Source organism: Neopelma chrysocephalum, unplaced genomic scaffold, assembly GCF_003984885.1.
Source record: "Neopelma chrysocephalum unplaced genomic scaffold, ASM398488v2 Primary Assembly neopelma1_78, whole genome shotgun sequence".
Lineage (NCBI taxonomy): Eukaryota > Metazoa > Chordata > Aves > Passeriformes > Pipridae > Neopelma > Neopelma chrysocephalum.
In genome coordinates this window covers 1,425,323-1,452,981 of record NW_020897739.1, presented here as the reverse complement: position 1 = coordinate 1,452,981, position 27,659 = coordinate 1,425,323, and the positions used below count along the sequence as shown (strand labels likewise).

The following is a 27,659-nucleotide window of genomic DNA, read 5'->3' as shown; positions in this document are numbered from 1 at the left end:
AAAGTGTTGAAAACCCAATGCAGTTACAGGGTATCTGCTATGATTTGTAAGCAGCCTGTTATCTTTATGTTTAATAGTCCAAACAGTATGAAAAGTAAATAGAAATTCTGGATTTAAACTATCATATAAGTAGTAGCAGCGGGTGCTGTTGTAGTATTTGTAGTGGCAGCACTAGTATTTACCTCTCTGGGATATTAGAGACAAGGTAAGCAGCTGAAATCTAAGTTAGGAACCCTTATAAAATTGGATTTATAATGTCTGGAATTATGTACCATAGATCCATCCTTTCACACGCTGTAAAATTCCCTGTTGGCAGCAAATCAGCTCTGCTGTTTCTCTTTCCCTGTCCATGTTTCCTTGCTAGGATTGCCCCAGGATGCAACAGACCCTACAAAGGGAGGGGATGGCATAAAAGTGTCAAATTCAGGTTCATTTAAGAAATAACCTCCCAAAACTCTCATTAAATCCTTCAGAAGTGATGTTTTGGATCCATGAGGTGCATGCACACCCCCCAACTCCTCTCTTGACAGCAGATGAAGAGGACTTAACGACTCTTGCACTGAATTGAATTACAGCTTGTATCAAATACTAAATGCAAGGTTTTCAAACAGAATATCCTTTTTGCAAGGGTTCCTCTATAATAACAGGAATTGCCACGTTGCTAGGTTCCCATTCACTCTTCCATGCAATTGCCAGTCAAATGATTGCTTTCTGTAAAAAGTTATCATTATTATAATCAAATACAATTTAAAACTTATGCTAGGTGGGATGATGGTACAATCAGAGCTACAGAGCTCAGAGCTACTCTCTGAGCTACAATAAACTCTTTTGTCAGTGCTTTTCTTATGAAGTCTGGTTTTCACTGGGCTTTTAATTTATTCATGACTGTTTATCCAAACTTCAGATGCACTTGTGCATAAATATAATTAAAACATATTTATTTTGCATTGAGGAATAAAAAGATAATTGAGAGTGTAATGAGTTGAAGGTCAGAGCAATCACACACATTTTTACTTAGTTCATAGTTCTAATCATAAATATCTTTGCACATGCAGTATTTCCTGCTGCTTTGGCATACTGGCTTACAACATTTTCATTAGTCCCTGTTTTCAGTTTGTATCTCCCTTCATGTATTTATGAAGATTCTCCCAGTGTTTGCAATCAATAGTTGGAGCTACAGAAACACTTGTTTGTTTGTTTGTCTGTTTGTTTGTTAAGGAGCATGGAACATTTGAAGTCCTGCCTTATTCTCCTGTAAGCATATTAATGGGTTGATTGGATAGGGATCCATGGTCTGAGGGGGACTGACATTTATTCCTCTTCAGTTTTAGCCCAGCTCCTGCACATTTGATAATCACTTGGACCACACAAGGCTGTGAACAATCTGATCTGCTTTGACAACGTGACCTCCAGAGAGCCAACCCCATTTCTCCCGTTACTTTGTGGTTCTCTTCTATCACACCCCATATCATCAAGAAACCCCTTGTGTTAGAAGGAATGCTGGTAACAATTAATATGCAATTCTCATACTGTAAATTCCTCTGGACCCACGCTGCCAGAAAAAGAACAGATGTTTGTGTTATCACAGCTGAAAGCTGAGCTGCTCAATGAACAACAAAAAGCAAATCATTATGTTACAATCCTTAATTTATAATACAAGTCAAGCACTAGAGAAGTAAAAATTGTTTGGCATTTAATATTGTGTTGTTTTTACTGCAGTCTAGAAGAGTAAATGCTACAGAAATACCGTTTTTAAGGTGTGTAAGCAGTCCAGATATCAGAGGCCCTGCTATCTGATGTTTTGGCCGTACACATCCTGAAAGAGGCATATTGTTCCTATGCAGAATCTGTAAAGGACAGAGGGGAAACAGATTTACTCTTAAAAGTTAATTTAATTCTGGTAAACCACCCATTCCATCTGTCAGCAGGAATATAGTGTTCTGTGATACCACAAAAAACGTGTAAAAATTAAAATACGCTCTTGAAAACTGCATTAAGCTGATGCTTGAAAGGTGAGATTCCCTCCATCTGTGTGTGATGCCGGAGTAATCAGGCTCTGTGGTACCTACTCCAAACCCATGGCACGTTCTAGTGCACACAGCATGACTCCAAACTATAAAAGGAAGTGATTTAACACCTAAAAAGAACCATTGCAAAGTACGGAATTGTTTATTTAGATGTACCTATTGTACCCTGTCACATTAACTGAGTCCATCAGTTGGGGACTTGACTACAGAGACATTTGGGCAGGATATCTAAAACCAAGTGATTCAGCACTAAGGCTTCTCTGCTTTCTGGGTATCTGAATGTCTTTTGCAAATGGAACTTAAGTACATTACAACACTGATTTCTCAAAGGCAGCATGGGAATGATAAAATAAGGAGCTAAACTTGAGTCTCCTGCAACTCCAGCAGTTCTCTACCAGCCCAATGTTTGCTAGTGAATAAGAATCAAAAGATGAAAGAAACTAGCACTTCTGGATATAACTGCAATGAGGAGAATATAGGAATTAAATAAATCACAGATATAGTGAAAACTAGATCACATTTCTTTGAATTATTTTCTATTTTATCACCGAAAAGTTCTAGTAGTGATCGAAATAAAGAAATAAAAGTTTACACTGTTTCTTGCTTTGTATGAACTGTTTCATTGATTGCAAGGCCCTAGAAATGAAAAATTGGTTTGTTCACTGTAACATTTTCAATGAATCATATTTAAGGTGACACTGTGCTATTATACTACAAAGTCATGTAGTAGAGAAACATAATGACCTCTCTGGTAATCTTACAGTTTTCAATGGAGTATCCTCATACAGCAGTAATTTGATATTTTGCAGTTTTAAAATGTAATTGAAAGCATTTTTACTGGATACATTCTCATTACACAGCACACAGCCTTCGTTTGATAAAGCTGTTTAACAGCAGATTGAAAACGAATGATCAGTTAGAAGGGAAAAAAACACTGATGAAAAAGGGAAAATAAAAAGCTTGGCAAAATTTTAATCACTGTAAATTTTGAGATAATGACATTGCTCTTCAAGGTATTCTGATTTTTTCTTTGCCAGCACTCCGAACTCTCTGTGTTCCATTAAACGCTTCACTGCAGCCTTGCAAGGGTTCTAAAATGTAACCTGGCAATTCACTCAGCCCACACTGAAACAGCAGCACTGGCTCCCTTTCCCTGGCTGCTCCCACATTTCTCCTTTTCCTTAGGTATGTTTTCCTTCCCTACCAGCTCATTTGCTGTCAGTTCTGAGCAGCTTTAGAAGTACTTACAGACAACAAGGAGAAGTTCAGCTGTCTTTCTGTTTTGCCAGCCTTTGCCTCTCTTACTTTTTGTCATTTTTCTTCATGCCTTTCAGCTTTCCTGATTCAAAAAAAAGGAGCTGGCACCAGTTTTGTGCCTCCAACTCACACGAGTGAAGTGGAAGTTATGTGTTCCATAATTAAGGGTGATGTGCATTTTGAATTGGAGAAGTTGGCCTAATGTCATAAGAACCAGCTGGGTTTGACAACTGGTTGTGTTCTGTTATCCATTTATCCGACTCAAATAGAACAGAATGATGCCAATAATTCAAAATAGAAAACTCTTAAACTGCATATTTTTTCTAGTAGAATAGCAAACTACCATAGATAAGAACCACACAAGAGGGATCAAAAATAAACTTATTAGGAGACTCATCAAGCTTCATGTTTTTTCCTAAACTGTTTCTAGGATAAGACTTTTGTTTCTATGCTAAAGCAAGTGATAGGAATTTTGAATTCTCATTTTGCTAATCTCTAGATGTTAAATGTCCCTCAGTTTTGTTAATTTGTTTCTGCACTTCCCCTGAGATAATTCCAATTTCCACAAGCCTGCTTTTATACTGATTGATTCAGAGACAATAGACTGAAAAGGTATAAAACCAAACAGCTTATAACAGAAAAGTAACTTTGGCTGCTGTAATTAAAGACAACCTTCTCTCACTTAGCAATACACTACATTTAGATTTTGTCAGTAATTGGCAAACGAACGAGCAAACAAAATTACACATTTTTCGCTTCAAGTTCCAGGTCTCATCTGCTCTAGAAAACCTCTCTGTCTTATCTGATGCAGTGATAATGAACAGTTTTAGGGTGTTGGGAAGCAGAAGGAAAAAAACCCCAACCATATATCATATAGAAATTCTTCTATTTGAGCAAGAGAAATGTAGACAATGCCTCAGTCCTGATTCCAAGTTTAATTTTTTTCTTTTTCAGTATCTATAACTTCCTCTCATGCACTTTCATTTTCTTCTTGTTCTCTGAAATTGTTGTAGTCACCCACAGTCTCCCCTGGTCTGAATGTTCCTGCTTTGTACCCCTTTTTCATTTGATCTGTGTATATTTTTCCATTACTTCTTTCATTGTTGCAGTGTCATGGCTTGGGCTGGAACTGCAGAAGTCTTCAGAAATGCCTCGTCAGGAAACTGTGTAGCCCTCCCAATTTCATTAATGGGCACAAGTGTCAAATATTAATTTTCCTATTATATTCCTTTCTGATGTCTCAAATAGCAAAAAAATATAATGCAATTAATCTAGTTCTTTCAGCTTTTAAAGCAGAAAAACCGGTAATAAATAATTCATGATGACTTCCTTTGAAATTTCTTTTCCTTCTTTTTTTAATGGCTCATTTAAGGGAGCAGAGATAAAGTAAAAACATGAGCTGTAGAAAACACAGCACTGGAGGATATAACTGCACAAATATCCTATGATGGTCTCCATCCTCAGCACTTCTTTTCACAAAATATGTGGATTAATTTAGGCCAGTAATTAAGACAACAGATCAGAACTCCCTGCTTAGATAATGGCTGGGACATTATTAGGAGGGTTACTACTGACTCATTGAAGGGTTTGCTTAAAACTGACATTTGCTAAACAGCCAAATTCTAGAATTCACTTACACCCCAGGTTTCCTGGAGATCCCAGTGCAGAGCCAAACAGTGTTGAAATCTGTATCTCACTGTGTCACATGTAATTCTCTGTAAAGGAAATAATGAGGGATTCAGAGAAAGCCTCACTACAACGGAACAGAAAAATAGCAGTATGGATCTTGAGATCCTGTGTTTGGGAAATAAAAGTTATGTCGTAATTCTAAGGCAATATCTGATATCTTCACCAAATCCTGGCTGTTCTTCTTTGATTTTTTTTAATTGAATGTTTTTGCTAATAAAGGAATACATTTGAATAGAAGAAAACATTGGAAAACAAGGAAAAGGCAAAGCAGAAGAGGGGGAAAAAAAGAGAAAAAAAATGGGAAAAATAACAGAAGTAGATTTAAACTTTGAAAATTCACAGGTTTTTGGCTTTGATGCAACAGGTCAGTATGAGAAGGAATATGGCAACTGAAATAATATCTGAAGAAACAGCAACGAAAGATGATGATCACTGAAGTAAATTTAGGAGATTTCTACTGCTATTTAAGAATCTTAAGAATTAATTTGTTATTGGAAACCTGTGCATGGTCCTTATTTTGTTTCCACAGTGTAAAATGACTTGCTGCAATAGAGCATTTCAGTCTGCAGCATGGATTTATCAGCATAACCACTGCTGAATTCCAGCTTGGCAATCCTAGCTTTCTTTCCAAATATATATTACAAAATTATTTATGTAGAAATATACAAATTTTCTACATGTGCTCACTCCGATTTTCCCATCTGAGCTATTTAAAAAAATACCCTCTCCCTTTTCAAAAAGATATCAGTAAATGCAGAAAGTGAAGGAGATGCAGAATATTTGACAAGACTTGATCTGAATTCAAAGGCTACTGCTGAGTATTTAGGAGAAATCATTAAGGTTTATTAATTTCTGGGGTATTTGCTGTTTGGAACAAGAAATTCTCAGGACATGAGGTGACAGCCCTGCTGTGGCAGCATTACCAATGTGCTTTCAGCACCAGTTTCATGGAGAGATGTTCTTGCAGCTTCTACTTTCTATCCTCGTGCATTTTTTTTCCTCCCTAATCTGTTGCAAGGCAGAGAAGTGCCGTGATAAATGGCACACAGTGGCATAAACACAACCAGAGTCTGACAAGGATACCCTTGGAAGGCTGGGGCATAAGTTACACCTTTTCCATAAAGCCTTAGTATATGATCCAATGTCCTCTGCTCTGTGCAGGTCCAGGCTCTTCCATAAATAATGTGAATTCCCTCAGTCAGAGGCACACAAATAGTATGTTACACCTATGCAAGGAGCAAATGATTTTTTGAAAAATTGGGCTCTTAAACTGTATTATGGATAACAATTCTCACCCTCGTCGTTCATCCATCCAGATAAAATGGTACCTATTTCCTCCTTAAATGTCAAATATGTAATATGTATTTTGAAATAGAAAGGATACCTTAGGGTACATGCTAATGTACTTCCTTCAATTACATTTTATGATTATGACCTTTATTCCAACAATAATTTAATGTTTTAATTAAATTTGCAACCATTTTCATTGCTGCAAGATGTCCTTCATCTCTCTGTACTGTAATTTAATGAAGTGATTTTCAATCACAATCAGCAATACCTAACAATAAATTTTAATACCATTTCTCATGAGTCTAAGAGGATCTTTCATGTTTTAAAGCAAACTTCATATCAGTGCCATGGCAAGGAATAATTCCAACCTTTACTGTAAGCATAGAATACACATTTTCAGGTCTTGCAGCCAGATCTTAGGATGTGGAATAATCAATGTTTACTCCCAAAAGAGACTTCTAATAAAAAAGGGCCTTTAATTAAGAAAGAGAAAAAAATAAATAATGAAACTGTTCCAAAAGGGATAGCACCATGGTAAAGAATGAAGAAATGTCAATTAGTAATTACGATGTCTCTTAATTTTGATTTATGGATTTTTTTAATTAAAAATTAAAATTTAGATGTAGGTTAATAATAGCCAACAAAGGGGTACAGAAAAGGGGAAAAGATCACCAAGGAAAAATGGCCAGAATATTTAATTTGGAAGAATAAAATAAACTACTGCTGTATTTTCTTTCTATAACGGCAGCAAGTCATGAATTCTGCACATTTTTCATATTAGGGGGTAAGCACAGCAGCAGAAACAGAAAAAATATTTTAAGTATTAAAAAATAGAAAAAATGAAACAGGTATTTTGTCACTTTCTTGCACATAAATTTAAAGTTTCTTGGAAGCACAGAATAGTCTTGCCCCCTTTTTGTGGCATTTTAACAAAAATGATTGCAGGGAAAATCAGGGAAATCTCAGCTGGTTTTTAACTTGGAAAACGCATTGCCTTGAAAAAAAAAAAGAGAGAGAAATATTGAGAACACCTAAATGTGAGGAAATGTTGGAAGGCTCTGATAACACAGTTTTAAATTACAGTCCCGGTGCTGAAGCCAAACCTCCCAGGAGGTGGTTTCAGGTCATGTCTATACATGGGGGCACAAGAACAGACCTGGTCTTGGGCCTGGAGATGGTGGTCAAAATCACCTGGAAGCAGCTAAATTAAAGAATTGCAGCAGTTTGCATTGGTAAGATGAAAGAGGGAGGTTTTCTGAAGGCAGAAAGCTGAAGTGCTGAATGGAAATGAGAAGGTTCCACAGAAGGGAAGGTGTAAAGCAGGAACACGGTGGCACATGTGGTGACAGTAAAAAAATCTGGGTTGCAGTGATGATGAACAGAACTGAAGCAGAATCTCTGTACTGATAAAGGCTGAAGACATGCCAAGAAATGAAACCTGGATTTTGACAAAATATAATGAGCCTTGTAATGCAATGAGCCCTATATAATGTCAAGTAATTTAATTTTCTTTGCTGCATTCTTTGAAGCCTTATGTAGAGAACAAAGGTACCTTCTACCACGGATCTCTCAAATCCCTCTTTCTTGGAAGGTGGTGAGTAAATTTTATTAGTTACATCAGTGTAACTCGAGTTTATAATCAGTGATATGCTATGGGAACCTCTGAGGTGAATTTATACAAATTGACCTACCTGGGTAAGAGGAAAAAAGCTAGAAATTACTTAATTCAGTTGTATCCTCTGCAGACCAAAAGCAATCAGGAACAAACCTAAACAGAATTATTAGCTCCTGAATGTTCTCTGCTCATCTCACGTGGTCACTGGGATCAGTGCAATTATTATTTCTGGACAGAACTTGGTAATGAATGACCAGGAATAATTGCTGTTGTGCTTTAACTGTTTCAACTGTGCTCAAAATTCTGTCTCTTGGCAGCAGGGAAATGTCTTGTTTTCAAGTGGTTTTGAGATGCATCTATACTTGTTACCAAATGATCCTCACAGCATAAGGGTTTTTTTCCCCCCTTTCTACTGCTTCTTAATTTTAAAATGTATGTAGTGTACCTGCAGGCTCCTTTGGTAAAGAACATGAGTGATTTATCGACTCTCTATCACCTGAGCTGCTTGTCTTTTCTAATTCCATGAGGTGTAAGTCCTACTTTTAACAAAACAGCAGGACATTTTTCTGGACAGACTCAAACAGCAGTTTATTTTGCTTGTTTTTTTGTGCAAACAATAGACAATATTTTTGTCCTAAGGGTAGGTTTTATGTTTGATTTCTGCTGCCTCTAGTTGTGAAATCCTCCAGAGAACCATTTACATAAGACAAAAATTGATTCTCAGAAAATATATCAGAAGTGCCAGTGTAAGGAGAATGCATAATCTAGTGTATGAAAAGAATAAAATACATCAGCTACTTTGTATCAAATATTGGCATTAAAACTATTGATTTTAAAGTATCCATCTGTTTCTCTCAGTTTAGAATGAGTCAGTGACCTCTGCATTAAAAGCCTTGTTTAGCAAGATCATTGATATTTATTGAAAAGTTCAATTAAAAAATACAGAACAAAAGAAATTAAAAGCCTGCTATAATGATAATCCTGCTAGAATTCTGAGTCCTGTAAAACAGCTTTACTTGTTTAATGTAGTTGTTGATGTGGGATTGAGAAGGTGAGTAAAAATGTTCTAAAATATTTACTTTAAAGGACTTATCTATCATTTATTTCCACACCTCAGTTTTTCCATATTTGCAATGGTAAAATTAATGGAATTGGGATGTTAAAATGATCAGATGATCTGCTTTAGAGAGTTCAGAGATGACTACAAGTTGTGAGAAGCATCTGGGTAGATCTCTCCCAGCTGAGATGGAATCTTTTACTTTCTCTTGAACTCTGACCATAAATACAGATGTTACTGTCTGAGATTAAACAGAAGGAGAAACACTTTAATACTCCAAACTCTTTCAAGTACAAAGGCGTCAATCAATAAGTTGTTGATTCTGAACTAAAAAGTGAAAGAAAGCACTGAAATAAATTAAGAGGTAGCTCAGGATCCCAGAGGTTTAAATGTAAATGCATATTATTAGTGAATTCTGTGCCATAAAGTGGCCCTGGAAAATGAGCTTTACAAAATCCATGAGATCCATCATGAGAGTATACAGATGGTACAGAGGTTCATTCCCAGGAAGAAAAAAAATTGTATATCTTGCAATTACAGAATGTAAATAGCGTTTTTATCCTGCACTGCAAAATAATCTGCAGGTATAAAAGGTGTTTTGGAGCCGTGTTTAACAGCAGTAAATGATAAGCCCACCAGAAATATTTACTTTAAATGAAAATGTCGGCAGTCTTAGTAGCTGACTACAGAGTGGTGGCATCTCAAATTGTGTCCTCAACACACAGCAGCACCCCTGCCCTGCCTTCTCCCTGATTTTTTTATGCTGGATTTAATAAAAGATCATGTGTGGTGGAGCTCAAGGCTTCCCTAAGGAGCCCCTGGAAGTCAATCCCTATGCTGAGGTGGTTTGTGTGTATGGAAGGGCTGTGCATGCCCTGGTGACAGGGTTCCCTCAACACAAATATGGATTAGGGGCTTCGTGCCTTGCAGACCATTTTCAGAGTTCAGTAACAGCATTTTCAAACTCACTCTCTCAGTAAGAGACAGATATATTAGAATAATAGAAGGAAGGCACAGCACAGGAAGTGTTGTGCACAATCTTTTTCTCACCTGCTTAGAGCTTACATAGCAATGTTATGATCATTTTGAAGGCGTGAGGTCCTGGTCGTAGGACAAATGAAATCCCTGTCTTTGCAGGAAATTCTCTTTCTCTCCTTCTTTGTGTGGTGTGGCCCCTTTTGAAGAAATGTAGTTTAAATACCCTTTCCTTTTTTAATGTTTGAACTTGTTGCTAAGGCATATGCTTGCATATCAGGAATTCTTAATTAAACATTTCTGTGCTGATGCACAAGCATTATTATTGCCAGAAGAGTAGAGAAGTTTCAACTATATCAAACATTACAGAAATTAAGAAGATACCCCAAACCTGTTTCTTTTGAACGTAACAGTCTCCATCATTCATACACAACCAGCAAACCAGGGCAATGTTGCATTTACCCAGCAGAGTTACTGTCTAAGAGTAGGAAGGAAATTTTGAAAGGCTGAACTTGGTACTCAGGAATCACGTTCCCAACCTGCCTTCTGCTCTAAGCCAAGCTTTTACACTGGGCACTTACGGGATATCCTTCAAAATTAAGGTCAAGCTAATTAATTTAGAGCATTTTATGACAACCAAATTAATATTAAATGAGTTAATCGTGATTAATGTTGTTACTGAACAATTAAACATGATAGGATCATTCCTTTAAGGCTTGGTTCAGTTTAGAGTTACCTCATAGTATGAGAAGATCTGTTTCTGAGCTAAAAATACATTTCATCAGTAGAAGCAATGAGTTTTGTGAGAAGTGGTACTTAAACCTTCAGATATTTATAAGCAGCAAAAAGTTTCTGAAGCTCAATAAGTTTTCTGCTCTTTGTAGTAATCCCTTTTTAACAGATAAACTTGGAAATCCTAATCCCAGTCTCTTCTTGCACAGGTTTCTTACAACTGAAATGTATTTATTGATTTTGGTTGAATTGCTTCTCACCTAACTGGGGATAGAAAAAATTTCATGGTTTGCATTTAAAGTTGAAATACGTCAGAGTTTGGATGTTTTAAAAGAATTTTTTCTTTTTAAAGAATTAACTTCAAAAATCTGGAAGAAAATTATACATCTAGTTGTGATAACTAGATATAATTTATGTCTTACATTTTTTAATGAGACTTAGTGAAATCAGTGACGTGTAAAACATTTACTAGAAATGTGTCTGCAAGGTGTTGGTGTTGGTGCCAAGATCAATGCACAAATCTGAAAACATATGTTTTTCTGGTTCTGCCACAAGCTATTTTTCATACAGAATTCCATTTTCTTGGGTCTCATAAAGCATAATAGGATTTTATAAGAAATTTAGAATGGGAAATAAAAAAATGTTCCTACTGAGAGTGCAGATAATTTCCAACATTTTGCTTTACTACTGAGTAAGTTAGTAAAATATCATTCCTAGAGTACATGGTAGATAAGTTATTAGTTTTTACTTCACAGATTTTTCTTGGTCTCATGTGATGGACTTCTCTTGAATGTGACATAACTAAGTTATTCTAAGTTGTCCTGTAGCCATTATTGCTTCAGCTTTTTTGACAATTGCATTTTTCCAGCAGCTCCAAGCAATATTTTTCAATACAATTCTGATGTCTTTTCCTAGAGAGCACCTTAGTTCTTTCAGGCAGGTAAAAGGTTAGTACAGATGCCTAAAGAGCAGATGGCAGCAGCAAAGCTTTTCATTGCTGACATGATTATAAAATTGCTGTCTCATAAACTACTGATTGATCTATAAAGCTCCACCTGAATATTTTCAGAATTTTGCAGCAGAGATGATTTTTATTTCCCATATACATATGGGAGATATTCCAAAAAAAGCATGATCCTGCAGCATGCACCTTCCAAAACATCCAAAGTCAAATTCCAAATGTTCCTATTTTCAATCAGTGCAAATCCTTATTTTGCAATAACACCTACCACAAAACTGCCATTAGTTTCAACACTTCTGAGACTGATTTTCATGGTATTTTGAATAAAACTGAAACATTGTCCTTTAAATTTGCCTCTCTTAAGTAGTAGGAGTAAAAAACATAATTCTACAAGTAAAAAAATTATATTCAGTCATACATCATTCTTTCTCAAGTTGCTCTTCTGTTATTTTATGTTATATTATCATAGAATATCTCAAATAATAAGGGATCCATAAGGATCAAGTTCAACTTTGTGCTCTTCAAAAGACTACCTAAATTTAAACAGTATGAATAAGAGCAGTGCCCAGATGCTCCTTGAATGAATTCTGACAGGCTTGATGCCTATTATATTATATTATTATATTACATTTTTAATGTAAGTTGCAGCAATGTGTACTAGAAGCTGAATCTGGGGTGTTTGTCAAATACAGTCTTAACATCCTTCTAATTTATGATAAGCAATATTTTGCAGATGTTTTCCACAAAAATGCAAATGCAAAGTTACAGATTCCAATAAAGCTGATTCTTAGCAGTTATATCTATTATTTAAATTCATATTCTTCTAAAGTACCAAGTGCCCTGACCTATTCTGATTTTTAAGGAACCTGTGGAACACACTGTATTACTTACAAAATGTAATTAAATTCCTTTCCATTTATCCATTCATGGTGGCTTAAAAGCAAAAAGCCATAATCCACCTTATTGCTTTTGTTGCATGCTCATTATTTAGATTTTTGTGTAAAATGTCATTATTCAGGCTGCTGACTGAATAACTTTGAAGTCTGTTGTGTCCTATTAGCAGTGCTGCTCATTATGCAGGGTGGGATGACTAATGGAAAGCCTTTGCCTGTCATAAGCTACTGTTCAGAGAGCAAATAGTTATAGAAGTAATAATAATTAATTAAAAACTTAATTACAATTTCCTTTCAGGGATTGCCACAATGGTGCTGGTAAAGAGAAAACCCCAACCCCACCAGAAAGATACACATATATGTATGTTCTTCAACAGAAATCATGTAAATGTTTTCTTCATACCAGACAAACAAAGATTTCAGTGGGGGCACAATATAAGCCCCTGAAAAAAAAACAACAACCAAAAACACAATGATTTTCTTTTCCTAAAAAGTCAACTGAGATTTCCTTATCAGTCAGGTTTGTAACAGAACGTGAAAATAAGAACTTCCAGCTGAGTTTCGCAGCATTTAGTGCATCGGTCAGTCTTTCATCCCTGTGAGAGTATTCAATTCTGCTAAAATATTTCTAGTTTCCATCATTACAAGCAGCTCCTTCTGAATAAAACAGGTGACTCCAATTTTGTTTCTGTAGTTACTTATGGAAGTTTTTGATTAATAGCTGTTTTACACACAGACCATTTAGAAGATGCACATTCTTTCTACAAAAGTCACGTCACTAAATGCCTTTACAAATCCCTGGCAGAATTTGTGTACTCCCAGTTGCTGAACTATTTCTTAAGTTAAAATGGAAACCAGTTTTAAGTGGTCAAAGAAAAATGAAAAACCTACTGAAAAAGCCACTGAGCTAAAGGGAGCCTATTTTTAGTTTAAAGGAAGTACATATGTATCATGCTCTACACCACACTTTAATCATTACCCTCATCAGGATGACAGGTGATGCCAGGATAATAAATAAAGTCTATGATAAGAAATTAAACTGCTATGACAGAATTTAAAGGCCATAAAGCCTTCCAATTCCACTCCTATCTATCCTCTACTAACATCCTTCCTCTTCCTCCACAATAAACTGTCTGTTCATTCAAAGTCAAGGATACACTGTAGGGAAGAATCAGTAAAGATCAACATCAGGAACCAAACCAAACCAAGATAAGACCAGCTGTCAATGTAAAATTCTCTAGCCACAAATGGAGCCTAAGGAAAAGAAGAAATCAACTGTACAATCAAGAGCATACGGAAAAATGCCTTTTGTCAGCAGTTGCTTCTGTTTTACCAAGATAATGAAGTAATAAGATGCCCACTCTGTGTCACTAGATCTAGATTCTAGATCAGGAAATACAATAACAACTTAAAACACACACTGCAGATTCCTTTCTTAGTTGTAAAGGAAAGCAGTCCTGCTTCTATATTAGTACTACAGCCAGAAAATAACTGCCCACGTGTGTCCCATGTCCAGGAATATTCCAGTACCAGCAAGGCCAAACAAATGTGTCTCAAATTATACTTCCATGACTGTGTTGTTTATGACTTACCTACTCTACAAGTATCAGTATAAGTGCACTTTGAACAATCATGTGGCATTTAATTAACTAACAATAATCATTGTCCACATGCAAATTAAATACTTATTGGAGAAATAATTTCCTGTGAAGTGTAGTCATGTTATCTTTATCGATTTGACCAACAAACATTAATCTGCATTATATTAGTCCTCCCCACCTAAATTAATATCAATACATAGACTGTTGGAGAAGCTGAGTGCAAAGCCCACCTTCTTTAAACCTCAGGTGGTGAAAATACTTCTTCAGTTTCTCAGATTTTGACTTCAGGTAACACAAATCTGAAAGTCCCGATGGGTTAGACAAGACTGAAAGTATTTATGGCATCTTTGATCTAAGGTGTGGGTTTTTCCACCTATACTGCAGAGCTGCCTTTAGTTGCCTAAATTGCATTTACAGCCCTTTGTGAATGTGTTTAAACATTACTTTTATCCCCAGTTTAGGGGTGGAGAAATGAAATTGCAATAAACTGAAATTAAGTTCCCCACACACACTCCCATTCTACAGTTCTCATAAGCATAAAAATCAGTGGTATTTATCAGCTCACCTAGAACTGCATGACTTTTTCTGGTTCTGTTGCCGTGGTACTTTAAATATAAAGTGTTTTCTTGGACTTGAGTGCAGAGGTTATACCTTTCCTGGCAATAGCATTCTACAGCCAAATATATATAGCTATAATGGTATTTTCAGTAGTTAGACTATTTTTCCATTTCTTAATATCACTCTGCTTTTAAACTTTTATAGCTTAACCTCTTAAATTAGTATCTTCAGCATTTCATGCCTCAGAAAAATGACTCTTGTAACTGTATACCCAATATTGTCATCTATTAGAATGCAGCACAATTATTCAGTTTTGTTCCTTTTTTATTGCTCTTTCTCTGTACATTTACTTATTCTAAAAATATAGAGTAAAATATTATTGTAACCATCTCTCATAGTGTCTTGAATTTAGGCACACAGTCCAAAAATGTACCATGTTTGCTCTTTTCACGGCATGCTCATTAGAATGTAAAGTGCTGTCCACTGCTGGGAAGACCATTAACAGTTAATAACTTGTCCAGTCATTTTTAACAGCTTAGAACTATGGGAGACACAGATTTTATTCATGTGAATTTAACAGCTTAGAACTATGGGAGATACAGATTTTATCTATGTGAATTTGTTGACTGCTGAGAAAAAATGAATTATTGCCTTCAATACATATGACTTGCAACTGAAGTGGAATTAAAGGAAGGAATCAAAGCTGGACTTAATTCCACTGCCCTTTATGTTCTGTTATCTGATTTCATTTTAGACTTGATGCCTGGAGTCAGGAACCTAACATGGCTGCAGGTGATTCAGTGGCTTTTTTGCAACTGATGGGGTTAATAGCATCTCTTTTTTCTTTATTTCAATAAATGAGCTTAAAACCAATTCCATTTTGTAGCCAAACTGCAGCAAGAAGACTTTGTCAAATAGCAGCAGAGATTCCCAGGCAACTAATTAAGAGCCAGTGCCTTTCCACAAAGGTGTTCTTGGCCACAGATGTGTCATTTTGTGCACTGTTGACTGCGTTTATTTGCTATGACTTCGCAGCCTCTTATTAGAAAGACATTTTACTTTTCAAATGCCACCCACTTTAAATTAGTGGAGAGCAGGTCTCCGAAACTTGGAGGGTTTCCCAGACAAAACACAATGCACAGAGCTCTAAGTTGTTCAAGAAATGATACCAGAAGTTAGAATATGTTCTTGATGAAGCTGTGAACTTCAACCGGTAGACTTTTCACAGGAAGGCTCAATCCCCCTGCTTAGTGGGGTGAACGCCACTTCCATCTGTTGTATTGCACAGAAATAAAATAGACTTCAAAGAGAAAGCTTTTAACCTGTTTGTTTTTGCTGAAATGAAAATACCAATTCAGCGAGTCATATTTTGGAAACAAGACTCCAGTAATCATAACATTTTGTTGGATGCCAGATGGCCTGCTCTCCTGGTCTGCACGTCAGAATAACTAAATGCTTGTCTTTCTTAATGTAGCATTTTAGGGTAGCAAATGAATATGTAAAATCATTACAATTAGAAGCTCTGGGATGAAACCTCAGTGCTACTGAACTCAGGGACATTTCTGCCATTGACTTCAGCAGTGCTATGTTTTTGCCACTGCTGTATCCCAGAGTTGAAAATATGTCTGTTTTGTTTTGACAATGGCGTTTCAAGACAAGCAGATTGTTATATGTTTCCTCACATTATTGCTTTCCTCTTATTTACAGGTTGGTACCCATAAAACATACAACTGATAACCTGTAAAAAAGCAGGTGCTTTAAAAGCTTCCTGAAACAAAACTTTCATTTCAAAAGTTTCTCTAACAGCTTCTTGGAACTGAGTTATCATTATGCACTCACCTGCCAAAATGTGGTGTTTTGGATGTGGTTACAAATGCACACAGATTTCACCCAAATTTTAAGGTCCCTAAAGAATGGTGCAATGAAAGTAAATGTGCAAGTTTCATAGTCAGCAGATTGAGACAGAGATGCCTTTGAAAACTTCTTGGAGTGATTGCTGACTGTCTGTCCTGGGAACCTGAACTTAAAAGCCATGGCCTTCCTTTCTATAGGATATCAAAACCATATCCATGGACTTTAAGGATACTAGATGTGTTTACTCTTGAAAACTCATAAAAATCCTCGAGTTTAAGAATGAAATAGGTATCTACATTAGTTAAATAGGATCTTTCTTCAGGATTGTACCCTTGGAAAAATGGTTTGGAAAATCTTTGCTCTTCTGAAAATTAATGTACCACTAAATGGGTAAGAATTTAATGTGGTGAATTGCTGATGGGTTTAACTAGAGCCAAGCCCAGCTTCCTGCTGAACTGGATACAGCTTTCCCCCACCGTGTATGTGACACCAGGAATGTTGTAAAAGCATTACTACATCGGAATGGTCTTTCCCATTATCCCTCTGGGTATGTTGACGGGACATGTTTGGACTGAAAGCACAGGACATGCACCAAAACACAAAGGCCTCCAGCAGATTAGTGGTTCTAGTACAACATGAATCCTTACACGGGGCATGCATTTGAAAAACACCTGCTTTTGACACTGAACAGCAATTTAATGTCGACTCCAAAAGGACCAGAATCTGGACTAATGAATTATACAATGAACTCCTGTCATTTTAGCCTGTTCTTTCAGCTAATAATAAAGTACTAGACAACTATTGTGCACCTTTTATTGTCGTGCTACACTGCTACCATCTGGGCTGTCATGCATTGGAGCATTGAAGATGAGCTGAAGAGTGACTGTTGTATATTTATAAAGGATTCTGTGGCTAACTTTGCTCAAAATTGGGCATGTAATGAATGCATTACTGCAAAGCAGGGAAATAAAACCTATTATAGGCTAGAAATGAATCATCCCAATGGCAAATCATTTTCTAAGCTGCAGTATTTTCTCTGTTATTGCTTTGCTTTAAACTTTGGCGAAAAGCAATTACTTTATTCTTTCTCTTTACTTTTATTGCTGGTGATTCTTATGCTAATTTTCCCCCTTTATATTTGATTTGATTTTGAAAAGCTTTTTGGAATTTAAGATTAAATTGAATTGGTGATACTGCCCTGTCATCTTCACCTCCTACCTTTCTTATCCCCACTGCCCATTCTGGGTTCTGAAGAATTCTTAAGAAGTAGAGCAAACTCAAAACTATCACATTCTAAACTGTTTCTTGTTCTAAACAAATGAGACAAATCAGCATCCTCAAAACATCAGAATAATAAAAGTTTGAGGTTTTCTTGGTAGTTCTTTTTTTTTTAATATTAAGCTTATTTTTGATTTAATATTTTAAAGAAGCAAAAGTTCCCTTCATTTGAAAAGTGTTCCTATATGAATTTTTCCCCTTGAAGAATGGCACATGTGCATGTCAGTGAAATGTGTACACTTGTGGGACCTTTGTTGTCCTATGTGCCAGTGGCTTAGGTGAGTATAAAACATGCAAATTATTTTCTTGCAGTGAAATGAGTAATTGATAATTTTCAGATTAAACAAGAATCCCTTCAATTAAACAAAAAATAAAAATCTGCAAACAAACAACCTAAAATTCTACCCACAAACCTAGAGGTGATTTTTCACCCATTCATTTTTTTTTCTTGGACAAAACCATTTTAGAAAAAAAGGTATTTATTTATTATCAAAAGTCACTAAGAAGGCACAAGACTAGTGAGGATTTACTTTGCTCAAAACTTCTGGCATGAGATACAGTGTGAGAATTCATATGGATTAGCACTTTTAGATGAAAGTCTTATTATTTAAATGCTGAGATTTTGTGTATTTTTTTTCATTAATATTCAATGAATTTGAATCAAATTTCAAGACTAAAACCCTCATGATTTTGATCAGCACATCCTTTTAAAGTCTACTGCTAGAACGCATTTGAATGAATAAAATCCTGTGAACAATAATATGCTATTGCTTACAGCTTCAAAAACAACATGCCTGAAAGTACCTGTTTTAATTTTAAATCTTAAAGCTGTTAAGATTGTTCTAGGTATCCCATGACTGAAATATTCCATCTCCTGAAAGTCCAAAAGGAAACAGGCCATTATGCTACCCTGAACTTTCCTCTTGGATTTGGATTCCTTGCTTGGACCTGGCTGAAGAGCAGAAATTACAGGCAGAGTTGTCCAAGGTCCCCTCTGTTGTCAAAAGTGAAAGAAAGTCTAAGTGCAGATCTAGAAAATTATCTGTATTGTGATCTTTGTATTAGTCATAGTTGGGTGAGATTAAATCTCAGCTTGCTTTAAAACAAATTAATTCAGCAGTTGCTTTCCTGGAGGAAATCTGTGTAATATACCCACAATGGCTGCAAGGAAGCTCCCAATTTCCTTACCTCAGGAAGATGAAATGATGCAGAACCAAAAATGGGAATTATACTTTTCCTAATGTTGGGTCCAACATAGAGGCAATATTTTCTAAAAACCATAAAATGTTACAAGGCAGTAATGAAATACTCTCCTGTAGGCTTGAGGGCAACCTTTGATGCAAGTAAAACCAAAAATGTCCTAAAAAAATCCTTGAAAAAGGCTCCTTGTTTTCCTACCCTTCCCTGAACTCTGGCCTGGGACAAGATGTACTGTTGATGGCTGTAATGTCAGTGAACACTGAGCTTTCATTCAATTTATTTTGGAAAATTTAGGACAAAAGACAAATCCAGACCTCTTGCATAGGCCTCAGGCAATTGTGTGGACTTTATTTCAGGGCAGGCATTGCAGGTTAGCTGAAATATTATGGGAACAATGATTGTCTCACAGTTACAAAGGTGGCAGTGCCACATCTTTTCATGCTTTCTGATGGAGCTTAGGTGAATTGCAAATATTAAAAAAAAATTAAAATTATTTATCTAAAAAAGCCTATGGACATAGGTAAGGCTTTCATTCTTTTTATGCCTTTGGAAGCTCAGAAAATACAGCTGTAGCTAGGCAATCACCATGGTGTAAAAGAGAAATATGTCCTTAAAATTTCAAGAACTACTATCAATTAAAAATCAGAGAGTATTTTTTCATTCATACTAACAGAAATTTCTTTAAATCCTCACTGCTTGCTTAAAGATCAAATAAAAGACATTGTGACTGCCAACGAACCATGAGATGAATGATTTGAGATAGATTTTCATTCTGACCACTGATTTAATAAAAAGGTAAGTTAACACCTAACAATCCTAGGAACAGCTTATTTTCACAGAACCTCTGCAGCACTAATGATTATGTTCTAATCAAAGGCTATATTTTTCCATAATCCATCTAATGAAACGTGTAGTTTTCCATAAAACAGGGGTTTTTAAATCTATAAATTTATCTCTGAGTAAACGTTTGAAACTTGTTTAAATACTGAAAGAACTGAAGCAGAGCAAAAGTATTCTTTCATATCCCAAATTTAGCTTTGTTTTTATGATTTGGATGAATAAGAGTAGTTTTTTTTAATTTTTCTGAATGTTAAACCACGACTTTGAGGTTGTTTCTCAAGAGTTTGAATAGGAGTAGTACTGTAATACTTATTTGCAGTTTCACCACAGGTTAAATGTGTGCACTGAACACTTGTAAGAGTAATCAGAATCTTGATTAATGTTTGTCACTGTGCTGTTCACAGGGGGGGGTTGAGTTTTACCTACCTCTTAATATTTTTATTAGATTTAATTAATTTTATCAGCTTTATTTTAACTTGGTGTGACTAAAATTAGAAGCACTACAACTGCAGCCAGCTTTCTGAGATTATCCCATCATCATATATGGTTTAGGCCATCCCTGTGACATAGAACCAGAGACTTCAATTTGAGTTGTTCCAAGCAGCTGAAATCATAGAATGCTGCAACCGAAGGGTTTTATTTTGTATGTAACATTTTAGTTGCATTCAAAGTCTAAAGGGCCATTATTAACATTTCATTCTGAAGAAGCAATTACTTCCCCATAGATGGGTGAACAGATAGGAGAACAAGGTCCTTTCTAATTTGATTGCACATGATGTACTCTGTGATTACATTTTGTTCACCAAGGCATTCAACCAGGCATTAATCAGAACTTCTACTTGTTTTTAAAGCCTAACTTGGAGTCTTTCTTGCCTTCTAAATTTTAGAGGAACTTCACCTGCACAAAATGAGAAGCACTCCTGTGACATTTCCAGTGGTGTGGAATTACATTTAGACTCATAATTTGTATTTTATTGCAAGATGTGCCCTTATTAGGATATACAGGATCAAGGATGTGTACCTCTTACTACAGGTATCTGCAGAACAGCATCCTCTCTCTTCTCTCTACTCCCCCTCTGTCTCTCTCCCTCTCCTTATCCCATAAGTCAAGATATCCCTCACAGTTAAGAGTCAGAGGTGAACAAGCTTTGCTTTGCTGCATCCAGTGAACACTCACTGTGCTGTACATCACTTTAGCTATTAAAATAAACAAAATTCTTTCCTAGAAAAAGCTTTCTGAAAGGACTCAATACTTTTTTTTTGGGTTATTTGAGCAGATCTTCAGAACCACTAGGAGAATACTTAAAATCTTGGGGAAATAATTGTTAACTATTGGCCAGAAAAATAGATTATCAAAGGGACGTAATACATATCTGTGCATTTAAATACATGACATTTAATCTTGAACATTTGAGCATGGTACATAGAATAACTAAATCCCAGCTTGTCTGGCCTTATAATTGAGTCATAGTTTCAGAAAATAGTGAAATCATTCAGATCTGTGATTCTGACTTGGTGTTCTGTTTCTGAAGCTGATTTATCACTGAGAATTAAGCAGTGATGATACAGTCCTTCAAGGACAAACCTATTGAATGCACACAGACCTGGTGAAACCTTTAAAGTCACACAGAAGGAGGCATTGTAGCAGGTAAGGAGTTAATGTGTAAAATATTAACAGCCCTAAAGTTCCTTTCTGTCAACAACATATAGGCTTTCCTTTTGAAACCTTCCAGTTGCAAATATTAGTTCTGACAGGAAGGGTAATGGAGACCAGGCATCATGTGCTGTCTCTTCTTTGGGTTGGAAGCCTTTGAACGCCAGAGGCTGCACAAAGAGAGCGGGAGAGATTACAGGAGACATTTTCAAAGGCATTAAGAGTTCTGAAGGACCCAGCTCCCATTCAAAATCAATGAGAGCTGGACACCTAATTAGCATGGGTACTTTGAAAATCTCCCACTCCTTCTCTTTTATGCAAGTTCCTTGCTATAGAAACAGTACTGAAATAGAAATCTAATTGGGAAACGCTGGGACTGGGAAACAGAGGTGAGGAACTGGATTAACTGCATATTTCAAGACAAAAACTTTTTCTTGGACATGTTCATTGCACTTGCTGTTGAAATCAAAATCAAAATCTTCACCAGTATGCAAACTCTCATCTTTTTCTCCTTGAATTTCAATATTTGGACCCCGAAGATGTCTTGTCTTTAGAAATGAGTGTGTTATTTTCAGCAGTATTAGTTTGCTTTATGTTATGTTGACAGTATTGTTGCCTGCATGAAATAATAAAAAGGCACATATCTGTTTTTAGAGGGCAATACATGTTCAGCTTGCCTGATAAAAGGATTCTTTGATAGGATAAGGCTGTGTCTGCTTTCAAGTTACAAGGCAGCAGTTACAAGAAAGTGGATGACCATTGCCTTCCTGCCACTCTCCCTGTTCTCTCAGGTTTGAACCAAGAGCAAGGAATGACTGGCAAGCCAGAACGTTGCATCTTCATCATCCTCCAAGATGTAAAGTCAAGTGCCAGATAAAACCATCATGCCTTGGAAGTTGGGAATAGGAGAATGGAGAACCCAAAGATGCTTTGGTGGGGCCTGTTGTATGTGTATCTGCATTATTGTATTATCTACATCCATAAACCAATTTGCTTCAGTCTTAGATATGACTGCCCTTGGAGGCAGTAAGAGCAGAGATCAGGATTTACACCTCCTTGGCAACAGGTATATTTTATGCCAGAAACAATTTTGATCTTTCATCCAAAAGAAGCTTTACTCTCTTTGCTTTAAATATAATTCTGTTTTTTGTCATTCTGCCAGCTGATTTGGAGCCTCTGGCTTTGTGCCTCGTTATGACACATTTTCAACTTGCCAATAAAAAAATCTGATGTTGAGCCATTTTGGCAAATGTCTATTATCATCAAGGAAGAAAATTAGGGTCCCACTTGACATATGCCTCTGGTTTTAATCAAACTATTAAGACTCTGATATTGATAAATTGGCCAGAAATTGCTCAAACAGTGACTACTGCTACACTACCACTGTAATAATTGGTTCAATGACAAGAATTACTCTGATGCAGCACGACAATTTTCCCTTTGTCTTTGCAAAGAGAAAATGAAGCAGGTAATATCTAAACTTTTGTAAAATAACTGTATGCTTTAAAATACATTTGGTTTACATTGGGTGAAACCAATCCTTTCTCTCGTCACTCGATTATGAAACAATACTTCATTAGGATGTCTTGCGTAAGGGGAGTCATCCTGGAACTTATCACCTACATCCAGCTAATAATCTCCCTTGGTTTAAGTTAAGATTTTAAAAAACTCCAGTTAACTGCTTTCTAGTTAACCCTTCTTACTATTACTTTCATTCAGGTGTGCAGACAGATAAACAAGAGAGAGAAAATGGGCCTTATGACAGAATTAATCCTAGAAGACCTAATTGTTCCTGAGCTGGTTGATGATTCACATACATTTCACAAAACTTCCTCTTATCTGCTTCCTCATAGAAAAAAATTAAAAATATAAAATTACCAGGACCCTAATCCAGCATGGTTTTATCAATGTTTGTCACTTAGAATGTATTTTCACAGCATGAGTCATAGTACTAATGATAATCTTGCATCTTTCAATGCATACAACTCACTGTAGATGGTGAAACAGGTAAGTATGTCAAAGTTCTCTGACCTTTTAAGTATAATAAAAATGTTTTAAAGAACAATTGGAGGGAAGACAGTACTGGCTTGCCAATAAACATTTTTTTTTCTTTTTAACAGTAGGATATAATATGTGGATTTAGGAGGGAAATACTAGTAGATCCCAGAATTTCCAGCACAAGCATGGTTTTGATTCATGTAAGTCTCACACTTTAGAAGGTCCCTACTCCTGAGTGAAATTCTACCACCAGCACGTTGCCATCCCAGAGCCTCCAGGGCAGCTTCAATGTCTTGTTTGTCTTACAAAGGAGAGCAGAGTTTGGATCAGTGAATTCAGTTAGGAATTACTTCTCATGGTGATATACAGCTGGATTTCACTTATCATCCTTTTATCACAGCCTTCTGCAGGCAGATTGCTTTTATTATGGTTTTGTACATGGTCACATTTTGCTTTGTAAACTGGGGGGTAGTTGAGGATATTTCCCACAATCCATTAATATAATGATACTCCTGCTTCTCCCACTTCACATATAGTGGGGGAAAAGAATTCCAGCATGTGCACTCTCAGCAATACAGTAGATTTTAATGGGTTTAATTTAAGAATATTTCATGCCAGGAAGAAGAAGAAGAAGGAAAAAAATGAACTGCTTTGTAAAAATTCTGTTCCTTAAAAAAATTCTCTGCAAGGACTGAATCATTAAAACAGCAAAACACATGAAAAGTACATCCAAAAGAACTGAAGATCAGATCTGGATCCATTTTGACTTACACCAAGGGTTTATTTAGCCAAGGCACTTTAGCAGCTGCCATTAGAGATAAACACAAATCAGACTAACCCAGGGAAAGTTCTCTGTTTCACACAGTGCTTGCCATGAGATGTTTGGTGTTAGAGTGAGGGAAGAGAGAGCATCTGTCACAACTTTATACTGAGGTGGTTTGAGGATTTGCACCATGCTATCATATGACCCAGTTTTTTAGAACATGCCAGCTGGCAAATCTGAATCTCCTTAAATTTACTAATATTGGAGACCAATTTTTAACTGTAAAACTGCTCAGATCACCAAGAACTAAGCTTTGTCAGCAGAGGCAAATAAAGAGAATTAGAATGCTTTCCTCTTTTACATTTGCATTTGGATTTTGCTGTTCCAAGGAAAGAAAACACTTTTCTCTAACACGTCACGCACAGAGACAACAATTTGTAACATGAATGCTAATAAATAGCTTTTCCTGTAATTCTTCCAGTTTCACCTGTCTCCCTACTCTTACTAAAAACATTATTTACAGGAGCTAAGCCAGGAGTCTTTTCAGTGTCCATTTCAATGAAGCCACTAATAGCTTAGAGGAATGCCCTGAGTGCTTTCTTGTATGCTGGTAAGAAGACAGCTATGTATTTATCAGGAAAAGAATGCTTTTTCAGTACTAAACTCTATTTCAGTAAATTTTTAAATTTTTTTTCTGAGTAAAACTCATTCTGTCATTAGATACATTATTCATTTAAGAGCATGAGAATAAGGTATTTCCAAACATCCTGTGAAATACCTACACCTACCTGCATCCTAGTTTTTTGGATTTCAATGCTACAACTCAGGAACAGTTAAAAGTGTGATTACTTAGGAATGTTCAGATGACAGTTGTGAAGGCTACATCAAACTGATGTGATTTTTGTATGCAGTTTGCTTGCAGATGAACCTCTGTTATAGGTCATGTTTTTCATCATTCCTAGCTTCTAAATGGTAGAGGTTACAGCTGGACATTTTTTACGTAACTTATATTTAACTTAGAAATATTAATTTAAATTAAAAATAAGAATGACCATTACCAAATTCATTACATTACATACCTTTATCTAAAGCCAAAGTGGATTCAATTGGTCAAAATATTCTGAATCTGTGCAAGCCCACATCCTGTCTGTCTCCAGAAGCACTGTCAAGCAAACATTAAACTCCATATTTATAAGTGGTTTAGTGAGAAAAAAAACCCAAACCAATGCACATTCCTTAGCTTTAAAGCAATGATCATAAAAATTCTCCATGATTTTAAGAATGTAGGGAAGAGACATTATGCGTTTTCAATGCATTAATTTACCTTTGTGATGTGAGGCACTGGTCTGGGTCCAACACAGCAGGTAAGAGTGGTGCTTAAGAAAATAGAAGAGAAATACACTGAGAAGAAAGATTCTCTGCAAATGGCAATCCTTGTAGAGAAGACAATGCTTCATTTGTGAAATAATAAACAAATTAATGGATAGAATGCATGTAGAAATGTGTAGAGCAGCTTAAACAAACAAGGGAATTGCAGAGCAAACACACTGCCCCTCTCGTGAGGGCCATATCAGAGAGAAACTGTTTATAGTGTGCTCTGCACTTCCTCCAAGAAAAGAAAGAAAAATTCAGGCACCCTGCACTTTTCAGATCTTGATACCAAACCTACTGAAATTCATCGGTCCCTGACTTTAATGTGTTTTGAATCAGATCCTTTAGAGGAAAAAAAATGTATCCTTGAGAATATTCATTGCCATTCAAGCACTTTCAACACTTCCCTTGACAGACAGTGTAACCCAAGCAATTATCCTGCAACGTTGTATGTAAATAATTATCAGTTTATGCTGTCCCTGCTCTGACCTCCTATAATGAGGCTGATGAGGTGTCAGCAAGCAGACCTCACCTGTCACTTGCCAACCCTATCTGCAGATTGGTGAATGAGAGTTTTGTTTACCATTCCTTGAGTTCCCAGAGAAGTACAGAGCACAACCACAGCATCATTTAGAGTGAAACTTGTAGTTCCCACATTCTAGTGTGAAACAATATTACTAATTTTAAGACTTGAACAGAAGGTATCTTTCTGAATATTTCTCCTTCAAGTGTTTTTGTCATACTCAATCATTAACACAGATGTACCTATAAGGCAATATTATATTTAAATACTTATACATGTTACTTGCTGTAGCTCTTTTTTTCTGTTAGATTTTGGTACTGTAGGAAAGCACAGGAATGTGCCTGGAGAACCTTGATCTCTCCAAATGCTACAGGTTTGAAACACCACATGAGCCTTCTGATACATTGGTTTCAGGTAAGATTGTCTCCTCTGCCTGTTTACTTGCCAGAATATTGCATTCAGCTTTACCTTCTATATTTCACACTGTAATATCAGAGAATAATCTTTTATTTGTGCTTGTGTTGTAAAAGTATATAGAGATCATATTATTTGATATTATTTTCTCCACATATTTCATTGAAATCTCAGCTGCCAGCTTCCCAGCACTGAGTACAGTACCTTTGAAGCTCAGTGTATCTGCCAACAACCTCTTCCTTCAAAGCTTAAATTTCCAGTCATAGCTCTAATCTGCATTTTTTCCTATGGTGCTATTCCACCTGCAGATTACGGAAGTTGAGTTCTGATAGAGGATTAAAGCATTAATAGTATTTCCTTATATCTGCATCGATATAATTTTTGGGCAGCTTTACTGAGAATACCAGCAAAGTTCCTTTTATTGGCAAAGAAAGCTCAAAGACTGAACTTTGAAGGGCTGTAGAGTTACTTAGCACTCCTATCCCTAATCTGTGTGATGCAGGAAGGTTTCCTCTTTCATCTTGCTAGCAGAAAAATGGCTTAAAAATATTATTTGCCATTTTGGGATTTTAGGACGGGTAACAAGTACAGATCTGAGAAAATGTCAAGGTAAATCACAACACACAAAGAAGTGGCAACTTCCCACAGGTAAGAATTTTAAATCACAATTCTCCTGTGAATCCTAGAAATCATGATTCTCCTAGAAAATATTACTGGTTGGTTTCCCCTGCATTCACTTTTCCTTACAATAAATTCCCAGCAAATAACTCACTGATAGGTCAGCATTGATACATCAAGTGTGCCAGCACTCCTCACAGGACATACCTCATACCATTCACTGGTGTGAGAAAATAGTTTTAAAATTATCTATGCTTCTCAGACATTAAAGATTTGCAGGGAAAAAATGGTTATTCATCCAATATGTTTAACAGAGTAACACAGAAATTTATGAGAAGCATTCACTTGGTAACTTTAAGAATAAAAGGAAAACTTGCAGTTTAACCCTATGATCTTTCCTGGCTTTGCTGTTTTCAGTGAACCTCAGAGAACTATTAAAACAACACAGGGTATTGCTGGTAGGTCATAGGGACTTCTTATTTCTGCTTAGA

The 27,659-nt window shown here is 36.2% G+C and overlaps 1 long non-coding RNA gene across 3 annotated transcripts in view; it reads right to left on the bottom strand.

Moving 5' to 3' along the window:
- Positions 1-27,659, bottom strand: part of LOC113970726 — a 54,889-nt gene that overhangs the window by 2,669 nt on the left and 24,561 nt on the right. The window contains exons 5-7 of one of the 3 annotated variants that reach the window (XR_003535302.1): positions 25,567-25,618; positions 25,322-25,404; positions 4,922-4,999 (exon numbers count right to left, since the gene is read on the bottom strand). This is a non-coding gene — a long non-coding RNA (uncharacterized LOC113970726). Of the gene's footprint in view, positions 1-1,725; positions 1,848-4,638; positions 5,000-25,321; positions 25,405-25,566; positions 25,619-27,659 lie in introns of those variants that run through there. The other 2 variants (XR_003535303.1, XR_003535301.1) reach the window with 2 other exon arrangements.